The 19,473-nt window shown below is 35.5% G+C and overlaps 1 pseudogene; it reads left to right on the plus strand.

The window, feature by feature from the left end:
* Nucleotides 1–6,878: 6,878 nt before the first annotated feature.
* Nucleotides 6,879–17,761, plus strand: LOC131897926 (vomeronasal type-2 receptor 116-like; annotated as a pseudogene).
* The last annotated feature ends 1,712 nt before the right edge of the window (nucleotides 17,762–19,473 follow it).

The following is a 19,473-nucleotide window of genomic DNA, read 5'->3' on the forward strand; positions in this document are numbered from 1 at the left end:
AAGGGATATATAAAATACTTCACAATAAAGAAAACATAAATAGTGTCTGAATCTTTTCTCTGGATGTAGGGAGTGATTGGGATTTTATATTAAAGAATGACTCAACATTGAAAAAACAAACAAAGCACAGTAAGTCTGAGTTCAAAAAGTAAACAGAAAACATAATCTCACCACTGATTGAGCCATTAATTTGGAATTAGTGAAATCAGCCTATCAGTTTCCCAGGGTTGGTACAGAGAACTTTTCAAGTATAGGGGGACATTGAAGAAATTGTTGTTATGCAGACATGCAAGGTTTGTAGAAAAAGTGTTTTTAGATTCCCCCAGGTCATTGACAAGATAGACTGGCACTGGGAATAATCAGTTTTAAAAAGCAGGAAGTCTTACTGATTTTCCCTGAGCTATATCTGGTTGGAACATTTTCCAGAATGTTTTCCCTCTCATCTCCCCTAGCATCCTCCCTTGCAAGGTCTTCGCATCATCCTGAGTCATTGTCTCATGTAACTTTTGTGATAGTGTTCTTGCCAAGTCCATTCAAGTGGAGTCAACACTGGAGTCTTGCTTTTCTGTCTTCCTAGATGAAGTCATGGGGCCTGTGGATAAAGAAAATCGAAATGAGTTTTGAAACTCATTTTTTTTTTTTAAGGGCGAGGGTCGAGGGAAAGAGAGCTTGGGTGAGTGGGAGATCCCAGCTGGATCAACAACAGAGAGGGAGAACAAGGAATAGGAGACCATGGTAAATGAAGACCACATGAGAATAGGAAGAAACAAAGTGCTAGAGAGGCCCACAGAAATCCACAAAGATACCCCCACAACAGACTGCTGGCAATGGTCGAGAGACAGTCCGAATTGACCTACTCTGGTGATGGGATGGCCAAACACCCTAATTGTCGTGCTAGAAACCTCATCCAACTACTGAGGGATCTGGATGCAGAGATCCATGACTAGGCCCCAGGTGGATCTCTGGGAGTCCAATTAGCGAGAATGAGGAGGGTTTATATGAGAGAGAATTGTTGAGACCAAGGTCGGATAAAGCACAGAGACAAATAGCCAAACAAATGGAAACACATGAAATATGAACCAATGGCTGAGGGGTCACCAACTGGATCAGGCCCTCTGAGTGGGTTGATTGGCCTGATCTGTTTGGGAGGCATCCAGGCAGTGGCACCGGGTCCTGTGCTCATTGCATGAGTCGGCTGTTTGAAACCTGGGGCCTATGCAGGGTCCCTTGGCTCGGCCTGGGAGGAGGGGACTGGACCTACCTGGACTGAGTCCACCAGGTTGATCTCAGTCTGTGGGGAAGCCTTTGCCCTGGAGGAGATTGGAATGGGGGGCGGGCTGGGGGGAAGGTGAGGGGGGCGGGAGTGGGGAGAACAAGGGAATCTGTGCCTGTATGTAGAACTTAATTGTATTGCAAAATAAAAATTAAAAAAAAAATAATGCTGAAATATATAAAAAAAAAAAAGAAACTCATTTTTATCTTGAGTGCAGGGTCTCAGATGGGAAGTCTCAGGGAAGAAAACTGTCCAAAATTCTCCATCGAGTGTAGAAGAGGTTTGTCAAAAATATCTGTGATTAGAGTGATGATGTCAGTCACCAAAACTAGTACAAACTCTTGTACTCACAAATACTTGAGCTCTATAAGTAGCTGCTGAACACATTGGAATCTGTGTTACACTGTGGTAGACACTTCTATTTTATAATGTGCTCTTGGATTTTTCTTTTCTTGCTCCTGCAGACTCTTGTTACTCTTCACTCCTTTGGTGCTTTTCAGTGCAATTTAAAGTCACTAAGTCCTTTACATAGTGATGGATATGTGATGATTGCTGTACATTTTTCACTTTTTAAGTATTACTGCATGGATATATATGATTCTAGATGTGAAGATAAAAGGGCAATACAGTAAGTGCTTTTAAAATGTATTCATTTTCAGGATTCAGATTTCATTGTCCTCAACTAAATTTGCATTCACATGAATCTAAACTTCATTTCTCATCCTGGCGTTCCCTCTCCTGTATACACAGAACTCTTTTCCAGGTGTGTCTTCCTCCTGTTCCCTTTTTTCATCTCTCAAAGAAAGAAGAGTTTGTTTTAATTCATGTTATTTAGTACATTTGGTACTCTGAATCTCTCTGCATTCCTCTGCCTTGCCTTTCGTTGTTCATGGGTAGGACATTTTCAATGCTTTCTCCACAGAGACAATGATTTTCAAAAGCTGACATGTTGTTTTAGGCAGTTGTTAAAGTGTAGTTTTTTTCCTTTGAGAATATATAATGCTATGAATTGCAGTGACTACAGAGTCTTCCTATGATGATAGAGTGACAGGGACTGCCTGTGCTAGCTGCTGCTGTTTTGGAAGTCAAAATATGAGATCTTGGTTTTGGGACCTCATCTGTTAAAATGATTTAAAAATGAAATACAACTTTTGTGTATAATTCTGATTAGTAATCTTTTAGATTCTGTCAATTTTGCACAATACTCTCCACTTCATTCCAGTTTTTCTAATTATTTACATCTGGTATGGGTGTGTTCTGCAAGACACATAGATACTTGTACATATTGTATATAGTTATTGTACTTTTGTATATAGTTTTTCTTATGTTAGTTATAACTTTTTTCCATTTTTCTTTTTATTAAAATAGAGAAAAGGAAATATGGTGATATTTTATTTGTACTGAAATGTGATTTTAATTGTATGTTAATAAATAAAGTTGTTGGTGACCTCTGCTGGTTGTATCTTAGTTTGATGCCAGTTGGATTAGAGGCCATGCCAGACAAGTTGCTAGCATTGAGTAGACTCTACTGGAGAGAAATGTCTAAGCAGGATTCTTTGTGAAGGATGTGGGATTTATTTTATTCCATGCAGACATTTCTGTAGCCATAGAATCCACTTATTAAGGTCTGAAATGGAGGAAGATGGCTTGTATTCAATTTAGAACAAAACCCTGAAAAATGGAAATGCAGAAACAAGGTACAGGTGAAAAGTCAGCAGATAGACAATTAAGAAAGAAGACATATTAGGTCACGGTGATACAATTGGGTTTTTGCTGAAACCTGGATGCAGTGCTAATTCATCAGTCCTGGGGATATAGAGCAGGAAAAATGATCAGGGAGGAAAAGTTGATAGATGTATGTATTGACAGCTTAGTCTGAAATAGACACAGCAAATGTGGTGACAGAAATCCATTTTCAGGAGTGTGCCTATGTGCCCTTATGTGGAATGTGTTTTTTTTTTGTATTTCACTCTCATACTTGATTTTGATTGTATGCACACAGGTATTTTCTTTCTGATAATCGTAACAAAAAGTACATGGAATGTTTGGCCAGGAATATATTCATCACATTAATAGTTTTGTGTCTCAATTTCTAATTTCATTTTCCTATCATGCAGACCTAATTTAAAAAATAAGTTATACTAGGTATATATTCATATTACAAGGAAGAATTTCCTTTCAGATTAACGTATATTAATTCATATGAGCTGGATGGCTAGTTTCCTTGTCAGGTACATTTTTAATGTATTTTATGAGTGGACCACAATATCCCCTAAGAGACTCCAAACAGAGAATCTCTCTACTCATCTATGAGCATCATTTTTTAACGTTCACTTAAAAGTAAAGCTGACATGACAAGTCACTATGGCATTTGAACAATACAATTACAAGTAGATCTGTTGTGTTCAGAAACTGAAACATGCAACCTCCTCTCCGATCGGATGATCCCTCCTTGTTACTTAGCTCCTGTGGGTCTGTTAATTGTAGTGTAGTTCTCATTTACAGCTAATATCCACTTATAAGTGAGTACATACCATGTTTATGTTTCTGAGTACAGGTTAACTCACTCAGGATGATCTTTTCTGGTTCCATCCATTTGCCACCAAATTTCATGATGTTATTGTTTTTAACAGCTGAATAATACTCCATTGTGTTAATGTGCCACAATCTCTTCATACACTTACCAGTTGAAAGGCATCTAGGTTGTTTCTAGTTCATGGCTACTAGAAATAAAGCTGCTATGAACACAGTTGGACAAAAAACATTGTGATATGGTAGATCATCCCTTGAGTGTATTTTTCAGGAGTCGTATAGTTGGGTCTTGATCTACATCTATATTTAATTTCCTGAGAAACCAACATATTGATTTCCAAAGTGGCTGCTCAAGTTTTCACTCCCACCATTATTGTAGGAGTGTTCCCCTAGCTCCACATTCTCACCAGCATGATCTGTCACTTGAATTTTTGATCTTAGCCATTTTGACATGTTTATGCTGGAAAACCAGTATTCTTTTTATTTGTGTTTGCCTCATGACTAAGGATGTTGAACATTTCTTTAAGTGATTCTTAGCCATTTGAGATTCTTCTGTTGAGAACCTCTGTTTAGTTCTGTACCCCATTTTTTAATTGGATTATTTGGTTTCTTAATGTTTGGTTTCCTGATTTTAGTATATTTTGGCTATCAGCCCTCTGTCAGATATAGAGTTGGTTAAGATATTTTCCCATTGCTGTAGACTGCTGTTTTGTCCTTTTGACAGTGTCCTTTGCCTTACAGAAGGTTTTCAGTTTCATGGAGAATGTATTCCTTGATAGTTTGGACTTCAAAATGTTTCTAATTAGGTGCTCTCTTCCCAATAAATGTATTTCATGTTACAGGACAAAGATTTGCTTTGTGGTTATTCTAAAAATTCTCACAATTCCTTTCAAGTAGGTTTGTATTTCTTTTTGTGAAAATAAAAATATTAATTTCAAGATTGATCAAAAGCTTTCCATTCTTAACTTCACTATTCATTTTTTTCATGTATACCCACAGTCTACAAGTATAAGTACTTCAATTCTTCTATTCCATTTACCTTCATTAATAATGTGATCTGCATGTCATTTAATATTCTCTGAAATATCATGGATTAACCACCCATTAATTTTTCCAGTCTTTCATATTATCCTTTTAAGTGAATTTCTAACATATTCTATCTCCTTTGTTTTTTCAACGGAAATAATATGAATTGAAAAACATTCAGAAATCCATAGTGAACATTTTGTTCTTTTTCTCTTTTGCTCATGTATCTTTGTTATTGCTCTACACCAATTACTGGAAACACTCAATGCTTATTTTTTTTTAGTTTTGCATTTACTTAATGATCAGTGATGTTAAAAACTTTGTAAAGCAGGTGCTAGCTGTATGAGTTTTTCTTTGGTACAAGATTAGTTCATGTACCAAATTAGTTTATTACCGATTTGTTGGTTGGAGGTTGTGTTACCTTGATTTAAAACTCCTTCAGTTAACTGAGAATATTTGACATTAGTCCAAGAACTAAAGAACAAATGGAATGTGTTTTCTCCAATTATACAGTGTTCTGATGATAGTTTTCTTTGGTGTAGAGAATACTATTTTGTAGTTCCATATTCATTTTGTGTGATTCCTTCTTTTGATATCTGAGGCTAATTTGTATAACATTGGCATTCTCTTTAGTAAATTCTTACCTACACTAATGTCTTGACAATTATTAGGTGTGTATTTTTCTATCACATTCAGTGTTTCATGTTTTAAGCTAACGACTATGGTCATTTTGAATGGATTCCTATACAAGTTGTAGGATAATGATTCCTTTTCACTCTACTGCGTGTTGATACCTAGCCTGTCAGCTGCCTTTGTTGTATAGGAGCTTTGTCCTCAACTGTTCATTTTCCTCCTTGCCTAAAAAATGTTTGGCTGTACCATTGATGTGTAAATGTTATTACAACTATCTAGAAGTACAAGCTTACCCCAGTATAATGATTAGAAGAGGCTTTGTATGAGTGAGAATTATTGATACCAATGTTGGAAAAAGCACAGGGACAAATAGCCAAAAGAATTGAAACACATGAACTATGAACCAATGGCTCCCCAACTGGATCAGGCACTCTGGATAAGTGAGACAGTTGATTAGCTTGATCTATTTGGGAGGCATCCAGGCAGTGGGACCAGGTCCTGTACTCAGTGCACGTGCTGCCTGTTTGGAACCTGGGGCTTATACATGGACACTTGGCTCAGCCTTGGAGGAGGGGACTGGACCTGCCTGGACTAAATCTACCAAGTTGAACTCAATCCTCAGGGGAGTCTTGCCATGGAGGAGATGGGAATGGGGGTGGGTGGGCTGGGAGCAAGGCAGGGGGTGGGCAGGAGTAGGGAGAACAAGGGAATCCGTGGCTGATATGTAAAATTAAATTAAATTATAAAATAAAAATAAAAAAAGAAATCTAACCATGTGTATTTGAAAGTCTGTTGGCAAACAGAAATCATTATTTGATGTTGGTGCACATTAAGATGTACAGAGATATTAGGGAAATTGTTTTGGAGGCTCATCAAATTTTTAAAATAGAAATAAAATGACATATGAAACAGTAATTCCATTTCTGGCCTCCAGAAAACTCTACATTCAGTCATAGAGATTTTCTATCACTGTTAATAACATTCTTATCAATTTTTTGCTTTTAGTTATTATTTGGTTTTGTAATTTAAATACATTTTTTAATTTTATTTTTTATTTAATTTTTCAGTATAAAATTAAATTTATTGCAATATGTTTACTTAACTAGATACACATTTCTACAAAAATATAAGCCATTTCTTCATGATGAGAACATTCTCTTTTCTTTTCTAATTCTTCAAATACGTGTGTGTGTTTCTTGAATTTGTGGATAAAATATTATTATAGCATGAATACTTTATCTTTCAAATTCTACGAATTTTTTCTATTTACAAGATTTGTTTTATTTTTTATTCTACACATTAAGATTTATTTTATCTCTGTTGCCAGTATAGTTATTATTGTGTGTATTACTACTCAGTGGATTTTTTTTTTTACTTTTCACATTTGTATGTATACATACAGTACTTTGAATACATGACGTAGAGGATAAAGGTATATCTGAGGATTAGAAATTTCCAAACCACATATCATGATATATGTTCTGGAATCCAGAAGATGTAATGCCAGTGAAGGAATGGCCTTGGTAGTGAGGTGATAGCAAGCAGACAGAGTCAAAGTTTCCTTCTCCCATGTCCTTATATAGGCTTCCATCATATATTAACTGCATGAAATGTGTGTCTTCCTGCCTAAAGTTCCAGATTAAATACGTGTCTAAAATAACTAAATTAAAAGAATGTTTCGCTACCTCTAAGATTCAGATGATATGTAGTGATGTAGATAACTAAAATTAGCCATTGCAAGTCCAACCTTTGCCAAATGGATACACAATGATAACTCCTTTTGATGTGATTAGTATCCAAATGAAAAGACCATGAGACATAGAAGTTTTAACAAATACATTTACTATGTATTGTGAAAATATTCTATCAATGGGGAGGCCTTAAATAAAATCTGTCTCTTCTCTTTAAGGTCTCAAAGACACCAAGTTTCATTCTCATCAAAGTTCTCTCTAGAGAACTCATGAATTCATGAGGGTTACTTACAGAAAATAAGTAAGGTCGTTCTGATGAGAGTGTGGTGACACAGAGTCAGTCACACTGAAAATTCTTTACTCAGTATGTGTGAAGATAATTTATCATTTCATACGTAAATATTCCCCTTCCACCTTTTCAAAATATTGTCAAGTAATCTACTTATTTATTAAAGTTATATTAACTATTAAGATGTCCCTCTGTGGTCATTTTAGTCAATTGAAGGTATGAAAGAGGCTGTTGTTTAACTTAACTAATAGAACAAAATCCCTGTGTTGGATCTTCAAACACATATTTGTTCATTTATTTGTTTTAATGAAGCTTCATTGGTGAGAAATATCCTTATAATCATTAAAATATTTACTTCTGTATATGCATTCATACATGTATGCATATATATATCAAATTTAAAAACACAGATATAACTTATTTGTACATAAAAGATGGAAAATTTCCAATATGAGTAATATATCCTGTTTTAGGAACAATAATATCTTAAAGGTAATGGATAACCTTAAGGGATATGAAACGTATTGTAGAACTAGAGTTGTGATAGACATCAAGTAGATATCATTTTGACCATAACTGTATGATTTCATATGTTTTCAACTTAAATGTAGACATTAAATTTATATGTAAAACCTCAGGTAAATTGTTCCAAAGAAGTGTTCAGAAGCATGGTCATTTCTATCTATTTTATCTACTTGGTCAGATTGATTTTATTTAAGATTTTTTTAGGTTTAGTATTCCTATCAACAAAACGATCTAGGGAGGTCCAAATCAGAAAATTTGCATAACAGGAGCATTTACTCATAATCATTTTGTTATTAAATACATTATATGAACATCAAACCATAATTTCATATGGATAGTCTATACACAAATAATAAAAATGACAAATTCTAATAAGCCAAGATTTTATGATGATTGTTAGTTGGGATTAGACTTTTATTTTTTAATTGTAAAAGGGAAACTTAACAGAGGGCTGTTTAGTCAACATGTTGTTAGTTTGGGCAGAAAAAAAAAATCAGAGAACAAAGGAGCATAAAGGGCAAAGGACATTTTATTTCAATTAGAAGAAAACTAACATGGACTTCCCAGTCAGAATTAGCAATGAGACCCAGTAGAGTCTAACACAATAGCACTTTCCTGGCTTCAGCTTGTCTCTCACAAGGCCACTTATCCTTAGAGTCTCTGTTGGGATATGTGTTAGGATCTCTTTAGAAGCCAGTAATTATATCATGTAATAACCTATTAATTTCAAAAAACAGAGGAAAAAATATAAAAATGACAAAATAAACACCTTAGAAGTCTGATATTTTCTCCATTGTCATACATTAAATGGGTTTGGGGATCCCATTGGACTCAATGGACTGTGACATATAATAGTGGCCACCATTTTGGACTATCCAAAGTGGTCACATTTGCCAATATGGTGTAGAAGTCACATGGGATATGCATTCTTTACCATACCATTAGCAATGTTAGCAGCCAAGTTACATAGTTGCTTCCATTTGATGAGGATCCTCAAGTCTTGTGTTCAATAAACCAGGTCATATTTTCTGTTCAAAATGAACTCAGCTTCAGAGTAATATAATTATATCTATTATCAGGGCTTTCAAAGTTGTTGTGTAATTCACTTTGTGTGGGAGGTAAGAACATAGTGAAAGAATAAAGAAAGAGGCAGGCAACAGAGAAAAATAAAACAAATAGCACAAAGTACCCAAAAGGATTTAAGTCATGATTATAGGCTGTTAAACTACAGGAAACTCACTCAGTCCTTCTATTCTTCATTGTGGCTCTTAGAAAGGAGAGGGGAATGGCAATGGGAGAGAGGAAGGTTGTTCAAAGAGATGTGCATGGGTGTGGGAAGCCATAACCCCTGCCATGTTCATATCCAAGATTGCTTGGGGTTGATGCATGTGACACAGGCAGACATCCCCATAAGCATCATTGGTCCTTAATCAGGAGAACTGAAAGGCTTCAGTCTCCATCTATGTACAGACAGAGTGAATGTGGTGTGGGAGCCTTGGAGTTTTTATAGTACAGAACAAGGAAACCTTAAAGGATGGAAGTGTACCTTTCCTGGTTAAATCACTAAAGCATCCAAGAGTTATGTTTGTGTTTTCCCATCCTAGAGATTCCAAGGTTGATACCAGTTCAGGTCAATGTTCCTGTCCAGAAATTTTAGATATACTTGAGGCTTTTAGTTAATTAAAACATCACTAACCTTATATACCTTGACATTGAAACTATAACCATTACCCTGATGACAGAAATATTGTTTGTAGAATATAATATTGACAGTATAAAAGCCATTGTTACTATGTCATCAGGATGTGGCCCAAAATCTTACCAAAAGGTATGATGTGAGTCCCCATCATAAGTATTGGCAATCTTTCTCTCCAGGTTCCAATTGAGGAGCTACCAGGTTTCTTTGGCCTTCATATTTGCCATTGAGGAGATCAACAGGAACACTCATATTTTACCCAACACATCTCTAGGATTTGAGCTATATAATGTTATAAACAATCACGGGAATATTATGCAGAAAACTTTACTTTTCCTCACAGGAATGGGAATAAATATCCCCAATTACACATGTAGAAGGGAGAACAAGGCTGCTGCTTTACTTACAGGAACAGCATGGGAAACGTCTATACAAATTGGGAGACTACTGAATCTTTACAAATATCCACAGGTGAGGTACATGGCTGTGAGAGAACAAGACACTCATATTAAACTGGAGACATTTCAGGTGTTTTCAAATGTAAAGAAGTGAGACTGTGACATTCATATATTGGAGAATAAATCAGGCATTTGTTTATATGTCCTCATATACTTTGCTTATGATAGAGAAGAGTAAGAGTTTGCAACCTATAGTCAGTGTTTAGAAAACTCTGTGTCTTGTGAGGAATTCTTCATAAATGTCTTCAAAAAATGATGGGAGTTTAAAATACCCTGAGAAGAAGTTATTCTATACCAATCCAAAGTGTCAACTCAGGTTTAAGATTGTGTTCTGTGTCAATCTTTTCACTCTTGTTTCCTATTTGAAATTTTCTTTAGATTACTTTTGGGCGATTTGACACTATCCTAAGTGACAGAGGCCAGTTTTCTTCTCTTTACCAGACAGCACCCAGGGACACATTTCTGTCACATGGCATTGTGATTTTGATGGTTTATTTCAGCTGGACCTGGGTGGTACTGGTTCTCATACATGACCACAATGTGGCTGAGATTTTATCCAACTTGAGAGGAGAGATGGATAAAAACAGAGTGTGTGTAGCTTTTGTAGAAATGATTCCATTCAACTGGTTGTACTCTGACTTTAAATCCAGAACAAGGCATCCACAGATCCTGAAATCATCTGCAAATGTGGTTATCATTTATGATGTCACTAAATCTTTATATGCTATAATAATATATATAAGTATACATTCAGTTACTTGGAAAGTCTGGATCATAGTCACAATGGGATGTAACTACTGATACTACTTATTTAATATTTGATCCATTCCATGGTAGTCTCATTTTTGCACATCACCATGCTGAGATTTCTGATTTTAGGAAGTTTATCAATACATACAACCCTTCCAAATATCCAGGAGATCATATCCTTGCTCTTCTTTGGAACACATATTTCAATTGCTCTTTTTCTGGACCTGATTGTCACAGTTTGGTTAACTGTCAACCGAATGCTTCTTTGGAAATGTTGCCTGGAAATGCTTTGGAAATGGACATGAGTGAAGAGAGTCACAATGTATATAATTCTGTATATGCTGTGGCTCACAGTCTCCATGAGATGAATGTCAAACAAATAGAAATCCACCATCACAGCAATGGGGAGGTAAATACCTACTCTTGGAAGGTAATTTCTCTTCCTGTATATTGTATACATAGCCCTGTGACATACTGAGGTTTCTTTTTTTTTCTTTTTTTTTTTAATTTTTATTTTGCAATACAATTCAGTTCTACATATCAGCCACAGATTCCCTTGTTCTCCCCCTCCCGCCTCCCTCACCTTCCCCCCCCAGCCTGCCCCCATTCCAATCTCCTCCAGGGCAAAGCCTTCCCCACAGACTGAGATCAACCTGGTGGACTCAGTCCAGGTAGGTCCAGTCCCCTCCTCCCAGGCTGAGCCAAGGGACCCTGCATAGGCCCCAGGTTTCAACCAGCCGACTCATGCAATGAGCACAGGACCCGGTGCCACTGCCTGGATGCCTCCCAAACAGATCAGGCCAATCAACTGTCTCACCCACTCAGAGGGCCTGATCCAGTTGGTGACCCCTCATACTGAGGTTTCTAAAGAACACAATACATGATTATATACAGTGGCAGGTTTTATAAAAAAAAAAAAAAAGCACCTGAGAGACTGTATAAAATTCATCATATAGAAGTCTTTGCAGACACATTTGTTATTGTTCACGATGAATGGGTGGTAATAAGAATATTTAAATGTGTGTATCTCATCATCTACTTCATGTTACAATTAACATCAGAATCTTGTTATGATTCTATTCTCAACTGAAACCCCGTTACTTTTAATCATATTACAGAACAGAAATAGGAGAATTAGATCTTAAAATGTCAAATGCTATTAGATCCTTCAAGTTTAAATTCAGAATCTATGGTTATGATTCCTAACTGACCATTTTATTACATTTTGGACATAAACACCCCAATTTACAAACTGAAACTTGGAGTAGTTTACTTAAATATTTGGATATGGCTAACACTTCAAGGTTTTGGAATTTACTGGAATCAACATTCATGGAGTAAATCTTTTTGTTTTTCTACTTATTATTGTGTAAGCATGTGAATACTTTCTTTTGAAATAACAGTCTAGAAACATGATATATTCATTTTTAGTCTTCATCCATTAAAATGTTAATAGCTTGGTATAGCTTGCAATTAATGTCAGGGATTTAGGACACTGAGATCTGTACCTTCATTGGATTCTGTTGAACCTTTCTGGGAATAAATTCATCATAAAGTTCTGCATCTCTTTTAGCTACACCCTTATCTCAAGAATATCCATTTCAAAAATGGTGCTGAAAAACTTATGCTTTTGGATTCACAAAAGAAATTAGATGCAGAATATGATATTTTCAATCTATGGAATTTTCCAGATGGTCTCAGACAAAAGATAAAAGTTGGAACATTTTCTCCAAATGCTCCACAGGGCCAAGAACTCTTTCTATCTGACCATATGATACAGCGCGCTATAGGATTTACAGAGGTGGGCTGGATATTATCTCATTGTTTTGATCCTTATGTCAATAGACATTTGTTTGTGAATGTAATGATTGTTGGCTCCTTACTGAATACCCATCTGCATGCTCAGAACTACTGTCGTTTGAGAAAGTTTTTGTTGCCTTATACAACATGTGATTGTTTGTTTTTCCATACTTTTATCTTTGAACACATTTTTCCAATAATAAATGCAGTGTCTATTCATTAAGTTTTCATTCCTGTCCTGAAACCACCTGTCATGAGTAGTAATTTGACTCCCAGATTAGGAAATATCAGGACATGATCATTTTGCTTTCAGGCACCTGGCAATGCACTGTAGCATGGAGGGCACATGTACATGGGTTAATTACAAGTCTTCCTAATGAAAAAAAGAAGCAATTTGTAAACAACCAAAAAAAACCCAAAAATACATAGCCTGACATAACTTAAAAACATTGAATTATTGTTCACACTTGGTATGAGCAGTTCATTATGACTCAGGCAATCATGTTGGCAGGAAGCTGAGAAAGTGAGTCATGTTGTATCTTCATTCAGAAAATAGACAGATGTGAACACTCTCTTCACATACTTTTTTCGATTTTTTCATTCTGTCCTTAACTACATCCAATGAAATGGAATACCTAATTATAGAATATGTCTTCCCACTTCAAATACCCTAATATAGATCATCTGTCAAAGAAAGTCACACAGACAAGTTTATATAGTAACTCTGAGTCCTGTCTAGTAAACAAATGTGAATTAAGCATGACTATTGGGAAACAATTATACTCTCACTCCAGCTGTCATGAAGTATACAACATGATCAGGATGGCATTACAGTTGCCCATTTAAACATGTACTCAGTTAGCAAACTTCTTATTTTGCCCAACCTCTTATATTTTCACAGTTGTTCAGATTTCTATTATCTCTAGACCATTATTTAAACATATTGAACTTCATGTATATACTATATAGAATCTGCAAAGAATAATTATAAAAAGTTGCCATCTCATTGTCCAACATTGAGAAGTAATTTTTTTGTTTTAAAACTATACACTCCTGAGTATTTTCTTTTCTCTATTTCATTCTCAGCTTCCTCGTTCTGTGTGCAGTGAGAGCTGTGTTCCTGGATTCAGGAAATCACCCCAGGAGGGCAAGGTTGCCTGCTGCTATGATTGCGCTCATTGTCCAGACAATGAGATTTCCAATGAGACAGGTGTCAGTCTAACTGGGGTATTCCCTACCTCTCCACAGTGTTCTGCAATTTCTAAGCTGATAAGTTCTGTGAAGGAAAAGTAGAGATAAGTTCTGTGGTTCTTTCACTTAGAAGTAAAAAGAATTTGGTTCATTTTATCATCATTTTAAATGGTGCTCAGGCCATTGAATCTCATACTTGATTCATGTATTTGATCCACTGGAGCCATTGTTCCTTTCAGAGAACAACTTTACCAGTCACAGAATAGTCTGCTTCATTTCCCCATGGCATTTAAGACACACACACACACACACACACACACACACACACACGCACGCACGCACGTGCACGCACGCACACATGCACATGCACATACACGCACAAACACACATATTATAAGTACTCAATTTTCTTGCATTTCAAAGCATATTTAGTTCATGATTAGCACATATTTAAGGAATGGACCCTTATGCCACTCATTTCATAATTTCAGTCATGTTTCTAGGTTTATCAGATATGTTTAGAAAGATCATATTTGATTTACCTATGGACATGTTTTAATATGTTTTGTCTTTAGGTTCTTTTTCATTTTGTTTTATATGTGAGTGTTTTGCCTGCATGCATGTATGTGCACATGTACTTGCTTAGTGCATATCAAAGTTAGAAGAGGGCTTCAGATCTCCTGGAGGTTGAGGCACAGTTAGCATTGATATTTCTGTGGGTGCTTGCAACTGAAACTAGGTCCTCCTTAGGAGTAATAGTATCCTGAACCACAGAACCATTTATCTACCTTCATCTTTTTGATTTCTAGTATAAATAACATTCAACGTTCCCTTAAAGTGTATCTTTCTTCCCCTTTTACCTCCATCCGCATATGAGTACTAAAACCTCAAGCTCCTTAACTTCAATGGAGTGGGATGTGCTTCAGTAACATAGATATTAAATATCTAAAACTTGTTGTGGACCAGAATATAACCACTAGGGAAGTATGTCAATAACCTATTATGAGAATCTTATATTGAACACAATTATTTTAAATCAATAGTTGCTATGTATCATGAATTTGAATCTAGATTTGTATCACTTCTGTGTTAATTTGATTAACATAAGCTAAAGAATGTAATAAGTACTCATTGATTCATTATATACAATTGTCTCTGTATTTAAACAAGTTAATGGAAGCATTATTAAACATAGAAGACGTAAATGCGTTGTGACAACTAGTTGAAATGGCACATCACCACTTCTGTAATGATACTGTTGTGAATAAGTGATACATAAAAGCAAACCTTTGGTCTTTTAACAAGGCAGGACACTAAATTTGAAGGACCCTCTTTTCCAGGAATAGGTGGACAAAGTAGAGGAAATTTATGTCAGAATATATCCAAGGAAGAGAAAATAGGCATGAGACAGTTGAGAACACTGAATGTGCAAAGCACACACAGACACAATGTTGAATATGGAGAGGAAATTAACGAGGATTCCTCAACACTAATGTCTAGTGAGAATTTTTCATATATTAACTGGAATACTTTGAGCAACATAATGTTTTTCCTGAACATTCAGATGTTTTAACTTTACTTTATAAAGATAGAAACTTGCAAATTTTTTGGTGCCTTTAATTTGCCAAAATTAAAACATGCATATTGAGACTGACTATACAGATTATCAAAGACTTAAAGTTTATACAGGTACTCTGTGTACATTAGGGCCATGGTAAGTGCATGAACATGCCAATTTTATTCTTTAGAGGAAACTGAAAACATCAATATCAAGTCCTGCATGTTTATAGTTTAAAGAGACACTTTAAATTATTACAAGTAAGAAAGAAGAAAATACAACATAAATGTTAATATTTCAAAATAATGAATCCTAAACCTCAAAACCTATAGAGTGAGGTGTATCTATATTTAAAATATCATATTTAAATCTTCATTTAATGTGTATCATGACTTACGTACCCTGTGCATTTACAAAATAATATATGGGGTTGCACAGATGAGTCATTCATTATTTGTTAGAAACCAATAGAAATAAACACATGGAATATAATAGAGACAAATTTCCTCGGGAGTGTGAGCACAAGAGGAAGGCACATCTGGAAGAAACAAATAAAATGCTGATAATGGAATAAAAGATGCTACAGACTCTACCAAAAAGATGAATTCAATAGATTTTTAATTAGAATTTTCAACACCAATTAAACTGCAAATTCAACTTTGAAAAAATATCAAGTATTTTAATTGAAGTGTGAAATGGAAATATTTTAATGAAAATATGTAATAAATAGATTGCCATTTGTATCTCTTGAATTCAAGATGAAACTTACAAATTATAAATGATAAAGTATCACAAAACTTATTCCATGATCAACTAAGACTAAACCCAGAGTTTCACATCTATCTGTTCAGCAGATATTTTCTTCCTGGGAATGATTAAACAGATTCACAAGGGAATTTTTTCCATCTTTCAAGAATCTAAAAATTCTCTTTCTCACAAGAATTATCAGAGAATGAACAGTTTGAAGAATTCAATAAATTCAATGTAAATAGATAAATTTTGATATTAGGACTGAGAAAAACATTAAAAGAAAGACATACCAAAGCATGTAATTTTTACTTAACTCACATGAAAAACTTACACAAGGGAATACAGAAGGAGGTGGTTATATGATCAAGTTAGGTTTATGTAATTTAATCCAATAGTTTATGACAATATAAAGAAAAAATACAAATTATCACTTAATTGAAAATATTAAATATAACAATGAAAATGACAGACTGGTCAGTATTGATATGGAATGGTTGATTAGATATCATTTGTTAATCATCACTATTGAACACTTATTTACTTGAGTGTGAAACATGAATAGGAAATGTGGGCAACTGCCAGAGACCTGGTGCTGGGAAGTGACTTGAGATAAAAGGGGAACCTGTGCAGAGACTCACAATACCTTTAATTCCTGAGTAGATATGGATCATTGTGTGAGGTGTCCAGAAAGTCAATATGCAAACACAGAGCAGAACCACTGCCTCCAGAAAGCAGTGACATTTCTGTCTTATGAAGACCCTTTGGGGATGACACTCACCTACTTGGCCCTGGGCTTCTCTGCCCTAACAACTGGTGTTCTTGGTGTCTTTGTGAAGTACCACCACACTCCCATTGTCAAGGCCAACAATCAGGCTCTCACTTACATCCTGCTCATCACTCTGATGTTCAGTTTTCTCTGTCCATTGTTATACATTGGCCATCCCAACACAGCCACCTGTATCCTGTAGCAATACACATTTGCTGTTTTGTTGACAGTGGTTCTCTCCACAGTCTTGGCCAAAACTTTTACCATGGTTCTGGCTTTCAAGATCACATTTCCAGGAAGACTGACAAGGTGGATAATGATATCAAGGGCTCCTAACCTCATCATTCCCATCTGCACCCTCATCCAACTTGTGCTCTGTGGAGTTTGGCTGAGTACCTTTCCTCCCTTTATTGACTCAGATGCTTACACTGAACACGGCCACATAATTATTATATGCAACAAGGGCTCCACTGTTGCCTTCCATTCTGTCCTGGCATACCTCTGCTCCATGGCACTTGGGAGCTACACTTTGGCTTATCTGTCCAGGAACCTGCCTGACACATTCAATGAAGCCAAGTTCATTACTTTCAGCATGTTGGTGTTCTTCAGTGTGTGGGTCACCTTCCTGCCTGTCTACCACAGCACCAAGGGGAAACTCATGGTGGCCATGGAGGTCTTCTCCATCTTGACTTCCAGTTCAGGTCTCCTAGGTTGCATCTTTCTCCCCAAGTGCCATATTATTTTGTTCAGACCACATAGAAATGTGCTTCATCATGTTAGGAACAAAGGACATTTTAAAGGAAACGTCAATTTTACAGCATAGTCCATGTTTTCCTTAATTATAGAGAAGTCTTTCATCTTGTTTATCACCAAGGTTTCAGTTGTCACAGATAAAACAGTGATTTAACATTTTATACGTATTGATTTCTTTTATTGATAAAATCCATCTTTATTCTCTCAATTCTAATATTATATACAAATTTCTCTAAATTACAAAGTTGAATTCATAAAAAATTATTGTGCTCTCTATATTATATGAGATGAATGAGATATGTATGCATTCTTCACCTCTTCAACAATGTATATCTTTAACGTTATAACACCACAAGATCTCATACATTTCCATGTGTTTTTATGCCATTCATAGGTTTCCTGGGTTCATCAAGCTTACATTTCATGTATGCTGTTTCTATGAAAAAAAGCACATATTAAAAAATGAATATACTTTTGACAGGAAGGAATTACTCTCTTTATTAATTGCATAATGAGCTGTGTTGTTGAGTAGAAAATAGACCAATACATTTTTAATTATAGGCTAATGTCAGATTTCAGTAAAACAAGTATTAATCCAAGCAGTTAATTACATAAAGTTTACGTTAAATATACAAACATTGTTCAACTCTCTGCTGTAACTGGTTCTGTATAAGCTGTCCTCACATCTAATTTGACATACATACCTAAAGTGTTTCTGTACTCAGCCCTTCACAGTTCTTCAATATTGATAAACTGCCCTATATGCTTTCAGCTGAAACTCTGTATTGTGTGACTACTGCACATTTAAGAGGACCCATTCCTCCACATTTTATCAACATGTCATAACTGGTAAATAATTCTTTGGGAACAAAGTTTATGACTCTTCTTATTTCTAGTCTAATGTATATTTGTATAAATGTGAAAGACATCACATGCTGTATGCCTTGTATCTTGTCATTTATCAGTAATCAGTCTTTTTATAGTTTACAAGATGTAAAATCTCAAGAATAAAATGGAGGTTAAATTATGTGAATCAGTATATTTAAGTTGCAAAAAACCAGATTCCATCATTGAAAATTGGTTCATCAGGGTAACTTTTAAAAATATATTTTCTTGTACAATATGTGGTGATCATAGTTTGTAACCGAAGATTCTCCTTAAATGCCCACCCATCACACTTCATGAGCTCTTTTTTCTCTCCATTTCGAAAACAAACTAAGAAAAACATTCAACTGGAATAAAACAAAACAAATAAAAACAAACAATGACAGAACAATCTAAAGTATGTAGAATATATGTTAAACTTAACACACACACATACACACACACACACACACACACACACACATTCACACACAGGTGTCCAGCTTGCAAGACATGGTAGTGTTGTAGTGTCATAGAGGTTCATGGAGCAACCAACCAATATCTGATTTGACTTAAGATCCACACCATCAATTGGAAAACATACCTAACACAGTTTCATGACCATGCACCTGAAGTTAGAAAGCAAAAGGACCTAGGATAACACCAAATACTACAGTTCTACTAAAGGGATATAGCAATTAAATGACTCCTACTAACATTCTGATATATAACAGTGCCTTCCTTAATTATTATCAGAGAGGCTTCCTCTTGCAGCAGATGAGAGAAAATACAGTGTTCCACAGCCAGACATTATGCTAAGAGTGATCGACATTGGGATTCTCAGACCTAAATTGTGTGCCTCCCTCTAATCCCTCTCCTCAGGGCACATGGAACACTGTGTCAGATGAGGCAGAAAGA

This window comes from Peromyscus eremicus, chromosome 23 (assembly GCF_949786415.1).
Source record: "Peromyscus eremicus chromosome 23, PerEre_H2_v1, whole genome shotgun sequence".
Classification (NCBI taxonomy): Eukaryota; Metazoa; Chordata; class Mammalia; order Rodentia; family Cricetidae; genus Peromyscus; species Peromyscus eremicus.